The 6,834-nt window shown below is 35.0% G+C and overlaps 1 protein-coding gene across 12 annotated transcripts in view; it reads right to left on the reverse strand.

Annotated features, from left to right (window-relative positions):
- Window positions 1-6,834, reverse strand: part of LOC106875156 (uncharacterized) — a 416,143-nt gene that overhangs the window by 7,070 nt on the left and 402,239 nt on the right. For all 12 annotated transcript variants that reach the window (XM_089365264.1, XM_089365262.1, XM_089365259.1 and 9 more), the window contains one exon: window positions 1-4,261. This exon is cut by the window's left edge and continues 7,070 nt beyond it. The gene's annotated coding sequence lies outside the window, so the exon portion shown is untranslated. The remainder of the gene's footprint in view (window positions 4,262-6,834) is intronic.

A 6,834-nucleotide genomic window follows, 5' to 3' on the forward strand; every position in this document is an offset into this window, starting at 1 on the left:
TTGAAAATAGGCCAAATATAGTGGTGGATGAATGTATACACAGAAAAGAATAATAAAAAAGGAAGGAAATTATTATCATTATTATTATTATTGTTACAAAGATGAAAATAATGAGAAAGGAATCTGTACAAAAATTCCTTATTGGCAGTCAGTATGTGGGTGTATATAATACATGGCTGTGTCATAAGACGTTTTCTTCCCAACTACATGATTTTGGGTTCAGTCCCATTGCACGGCACTTTGGGCTGACCAAAACCAGAGTGAATCTGGTAGTCAGAAATTCTAAAAAAGCCTGTTGTGAGTGTGTGTGTGTGTGAGCGAGTGTGTGTATGTATGTATGTATATATATACTAAAAATCTCATTTGTCGGCAATGGTCTTCCTCGGTCACGAGTGGATGGCCATCATCATGTGTATATATATATATATATATGCATATATATCTGTATGTGTGACTTTGTGTCTGTTTGTCCCCCTCCACCACGTGATAACCAGTGTTGGTACGTTTATGTCCCTGCAAAATAGCAGTTCGGCAAAAATAACTGATGGCTACAGTCTGGTCATTGAAAGAAGTAGAAGAGCAAAAAGATATATAGCAATGTAACTATGGATGTGCTGTTGGTGATTTCTTTTCCTTCTTTGGACTTTCCTCTTCCTTCTTTCCGATGCAGAGCTATGCTCGAAACATCAAGCTCTCTCTTTTCACCATGCGTCAAGCACATACACTTCTTGTGCATGTCCTTTTGATGTCAATTTTATTATTCGTTTATTTCAATTGACGATATATATATATATATATATATATACACACACACACAGATATATATATGGTGTAATTGCTGTCTCCTTGCTCTTCTTTGTTGTCAATAGCATTTCTGACTTTCTGTCCATGACTTCTCAGACAACTACCATACACACACACACATATATACACACACACACACACATATATACACACACACACATATATATACTCACACACATTTTATACATATGTTTATTGTATATTTCTATGAGTGCTCCTGCTTGTGTGTGTGTGCGTGTGTGTGTGTGTGTGTGTGTGTGTGTATGTATACATGTAATGTATATATTTATAAGTGCATATACACATGTATATCCAAAGTGGAAATTAAGATAAATACCAATATAAGTATTGTGTTCCTACATACATTTCATCATTGCAGTCATATATATATATATATGCATATATAGAAGCGTGTATTAGTGTGTCTACACATATGTATGTATGCATGTCCAATAGAGATGGGTTGAGATTTAACATTGCTCAAACTGAGTGGTAGCAATGAAAGCTAAAACACACATGTATACACAACTCTAATTCGTTAATGCAAAGTTTGTGTTAACGCAAAATGTAAAGTTGTGCCAAACCAGTGATGTCATTATCTAAGCAACAACAACAACAACAATAATAATAATGATGATGATAATAATAATAAACCAAGAAACAAAAAGATATATATATATATATACATGAAGAAACAGTTGGTTGGTATAAGGAAGTGTTCAGCAGAGCAAGCTTGTATCACATTGCACTCTCTCTCACTCTATCTCTCTGTCTCTCTCTAAGTTAGTTGTCGCTCTTCTTTTTTTGCTCCTCCCCACCCCGCCACCTCCTCAATATATCAACTTCCTGGAGTCATACATCAACAACAACAACAATAATAATGATGATGATAATAATAATAATAATAATAATAATAATGATAATTATAATAATAATAATTTAACAGAAGATTCAACCCCATCCCGACCCTTCGTTAAAAAAAAAAAATCAAAAAAAAAAAAGAAGATATTCAATAAAATTATTATTGAAACCATATTATATGAGGCAAGACAGTGCCATAGTAATCATAGTAATAAAAATTCTTTCTTTGTTTCTTTTTTCTGCTGTTTTTTTTTGCTTTTTTTTTTTTGGAGACTTGAGACAAAAATATACAAAACGGCGTAATGAAACAATGTAGTGTGGAGCAGACAAGGAACACTGGGTAGTAATAATAATAATAATAATAATGATAATAATAATAATAGTAATAATGGCAAGGGCAGTGGCAGCCATATTCTTAGAAAAAGAAACAACAACAGTAATAATAATAATAATTATAATTTTCTCAATAATAATAATAATGATGATGATGATGATGATGACAGTGAAGATAAAGATGATGATTTCTTAAATAGGCATGAAGCCTTTGGGTTAGAATCACAAGTGTGTGTGTGTGAGGGAAGCTTGGGAATAAATGGGGAGAAATCTTTTGCATACACATATTCTTCCGGGTGGGAACACGAGCATTTATTGCTCTTTTGCAGGTACCTTTGCTGTCAATAACAACAGCCAATCCTTTCTACTATAGGCACAAGGCCTGAAATTTGGAGGAGGAGGAGGGGGTCAGTCGATTAGATTGACCCCCCAGTACTCAACTGGTACTTATTTTATCGACCTCGAAAGGACGAAAGGCAAAGCTGACCTCAGTGGAATTTGAACTCAGAATAGTAACAATAATAATAATAATAATTCTTTCTACTATTGGCATAAGGCCTGAAATTTTGGCAGGATGGGGCTAGTTGATTGCATTGTACTCAGTGGTCAACTGGTATCCATTTCATCGACCCAAAAAGATGAAAGGCAAAGTCGACTTTGGTGGAATTTGAACTCCGAATGTAAAAACAAATGCCAATAAGCACTCTGTCCAGCATCCTAATAGGTCTACCAGCTTGCTGCCTTACAATGATAATGATAATAATAATAATAATCATTATTTCAGATTTTAGCACAAGGCCAGCAACTTCAAGTTGATTACATTGACCCCCAGTACTTCACTGGTACTTTATTTTATCAACTCCTAAAGGATGAAAAGTAAAGACAAAGCCGAAGAAATGCTGCTGTGTGTTTTGTCTAACACATTAACGATACTGCCAACTCACTGCCTTAATGATAATAATAATTATCTTTTCTACTATAGGCACAAAGCCTAGAATTCGGGGGGAGGGGAACTAGTCGATTACATTGACCCCAGTGTTAAACTGGGTCTTATTTTATCGACTCCGGCGGAAATAATAATAATCCTTTCTACTTAGGGGTCAATGCCATCAATTAGTCCCGTCCTGCCAAAAGTCGACCCTGGTGGAAATAATAATAATCCTTTCTACTATAGGCACAAGGCCTGAAATTTGGGGGATTACGTTGATTCTACCACTCAGCTAGTACTTAATTTATTGACCCCAAAAGGATAAAAAGTAAAGTTGACCTAGCGGAAATAACAATAATAATAATAATAATAACTGCTATTTCTTATGATGGAATTATTGGGAGAAAGAGTAATGTGATGTTGTGATGTTCAAGATTTCCCTTTTTTTCTCCTCCCTACCCGTGCCTCAAGATAGTTTCCCCTTAAGAGACAAAAGGAATTGAAGTCGGGTTTGTTGTGGATGTCATTTCTGCTGGAAAAATTACTGCTGAACCAACAGATCCACCTCACTGACGATGACGACAATGATGACGATGATGATGACGGTGACAATAATAATGATAATAATAATAATAATAATAATAATAATAATAATAATAAAAGCATTCTGCAAGTAGATGAAAATCAGTCTCCATTCCACTCTTTTGAAACTGCCAGTTTATGCAAAATCTTTAGGAGTGAATCAGAAAAGTAATTTGAGAAGGATGAAGTTATGGTTCCCCTTCTCCACCCACCCAAACAGGAGAAAAACAAAACAGACAAAAAAAAAAACACAGGAGACCAAAATTCGTCCCATTTCCCCGCCATTCCTTCTTCCATTTGTATCAATGTGTAAAATTGGTAAAACTTCTAATATAACATGTAATCCTTCCGTGAATAGATAGATTCCTCCAGGTTTGGAATTGTGTATGCAACACGCAGGTGACAGCAAGAGTATGTGTTTGTTGTGTCCAATATATATGCATGTGCATGTATTGTAATTCATGGTGTGTGCATAAAAATGCACTGCATATGCACATATGTTTATATATTCAAACATGCATATATACACTTGCAAACACACATGTATGTGCGCATCTCTGTATCATGTATATATATGTATGTGTTTATATATATATACATACATATATATATATATATTTATAAATATATATTTATGTTTTTGTATGTATGTATATATAAATATATACGCACACACACACATTGTAAAAAGTATATTACATTACATCTGATCTTAGAAGGCAGTTCCTCTACAAACAGTCGTTTCTGCTGCATCTGCAAAAGAAAGAATTCTTTGTTTCATTTATAAAGTTTGAATTAAAAACAATTAGCAAACTTACATTAAATTTTGCCACAAGGGCAACCATTGTGGGGGATAGGACTAGTCAATTACATTGACCCCATTGTTTCACTGGTACTTAATTTATCGACCCTGAAAGGATGAAAAGCAAAGCTGACCGTGGCAGAATTTGAACTAAGCATTTTGTCCAGCATTCTAACAATTCTGCCAGTTCAGCACCTTATTAATAATAATAATAATAATAACAATAATAATAATAATAATAACAACAATAATAACAAACCTTTCTACTATAAACATAAGGCCTGAAATTTGTGGGGAAGGAGTAAGTCAATCACTCGATCACATTGACCCCAGTGTTCAACTGATACTTATTTCATTGGCCCCGCAAAGATGAAAGGCAAAGTCAACCTCAGTGGAATTTGAAATCAGAACATAAAGACGGGATGAAATACCACTAAGCATTTTGCCCGGTCTGCTAACGATTCTGCCAGAGCTCACCACCTTTAATAATAATGGCTTGAAATTTTGGCACACGGCCAGCAAATTTGGGGGAGAGAGCTAAGTGGATTAGATTGACCGCCAATGTAGAACTGGCACTTATTTTATTGACGACCCTGAAAGGATGAAATAATGCAAAGTCGACATTGGCTGAATTTGAACTCAGAATTTAAAAACAGACAAAATTCCACTAACCATTTTGACTGATGTGCTAAGGATTCTGCCAGTTCACTACTTTATAAATAATAATAATAATAATGATTTCAAATTTTGGCACAAGGCCAGAAATTCCAGGAGAGAGGATAAGTCAATTACATCGACCCCAATACTCAACTGGTACTTACTTTATCAACTCCAAAAGAATGACAAAGATGACCTTGGCAGAATTTGAACTCAGAATGTGAAGATGGAAGAAATGCCACTAAGCATTATTACCCAATGTGCTCACAATTCTGCTGGCTTGCTGCCTTCTTAATAATAATAATAATAATAATAAATGGCTCTCATGGCTTCTGATCTTAATTGATTGGAAGTGCTATCATGTACATTGTTTTGTCTTGGTATAAAAAATGGTCTACAGCAAATATTCTGCTAAATACCACAGAATTGCTTGTCAGTTGTTTGACCTTAACCAGTTGAGCATGTCCCTTACTGACTGACAATATGTGCATCTCTGATCACGAGCAGGAGTAGTCAGGGGAGATTCATAGCCATGTGTTGAGAGGAATTCTTTGGGGCTTGAATAATTCACCTTTGGAAACATGGGTATTTTGCTCAACATCCTTAAACAAACCTTATTCAGGGACCTTTTGAGCGAGATGGGCCACTCGACCTTAAGAAAATTCTAACTGAGCCCCACCTGCAAGGTCATGCGCTGTTTATCTTGATATGAGATCACCATGTCGTGCACATATGGTTGTGATGCATGTGCCTGGTGTACCCTTATCAGACAGGTAGTCATAATGGGTATACTGGGCTTCGTATATTTTACCCCAGCGTCATTTTGATGGCATACACTGCTCTCTCTCAATAATAATAATAATAATAATAATAATAATGATAATAATAATGCCTGAAATTTTAGTGGTCAATTATGTCAACCTTCATTGATACTTAATTTTATTAACCCTAAAAGGATGAAAGGCGAAGTCAATCTCGGCTGAATTTGAACTCAGAATGTAAAGACAAACGAAATACTGCAAAGCATTTTGTCCGGTGTGCTAACACCTCTACCAAATCATTATATCAAAATTGATAAATAACATTAAATAATAATGCTCACAATGGTCACTTCCGTCAATCTGGAAGTATGAGTATTTGAAGGAATGGATTAAAAATAAATTTTTTTCAAAAAATGGGATTGAAAAAAATAAGCTGCATTTATTTATGATGAATGCATGGATGTAATTTGAGTCAATGAATGGATTTTGCTATGAAGTCCCAATGGGTGCAAAAATGATTTTGATTTTGTCTGGGATTGGGCAAGCGTGTCTGTTGATTGCAGGATATAATTCTTTTATAGCTTAGTTTCTTCAAAATTGTTTAGATGCATCACGACACATTTTATACCATCCAGTTTGCTCTCAAATGTTAAATTAAACTGTAGAGATTTTAGAAATTGTTTCAAGTTATTCTTATACTTCATAAGGGGGGAGGGGGTGTCTTCCTTTACCACTGAATTCTTCTACTTGTTGGCCATGCAAAAGAATTTTTGGCATGGGTGTATCATCCTCTATTAAGACCCAAACAAATTCCAGTAGGGTGCTCCCAAACCACTGGTCCTTCCACACAACCCATACATTTTTATACATACATATATATAGTTGAAATTTACAGAATAACAAAAGACGAAGACAGGTATATGAACAACAAGCAGGTGTATTAGTTTAACACTCAGGAAAGCGAAACAATCTTTTATGTTTTGAGCCTTTGCTCTTCAACAGAAAGGAATAAGAGAAAATAAACAGAGAGAGAATAAAAAAAAGCTTGTGAATTTAGCAGCCAAGCATGGCAACTAGTTGGTTAAAAAAAGGCTTTACAGGAGAGG

The sequence above is a fragment of the Octopus bimaculoides genome, chromosome Z, assembly GCF_046866305.1.
Source record: "Octopus bimaculoides isolate indiv1 chromosome Z, ASM4686630v1, whole genome shotgun sequence".
NCBI lineage: Eukaryota > Metazoa > Mollusca > Cephalopoda > Octopoda > Octopodidae > Octopus > Octopus bimaculoides.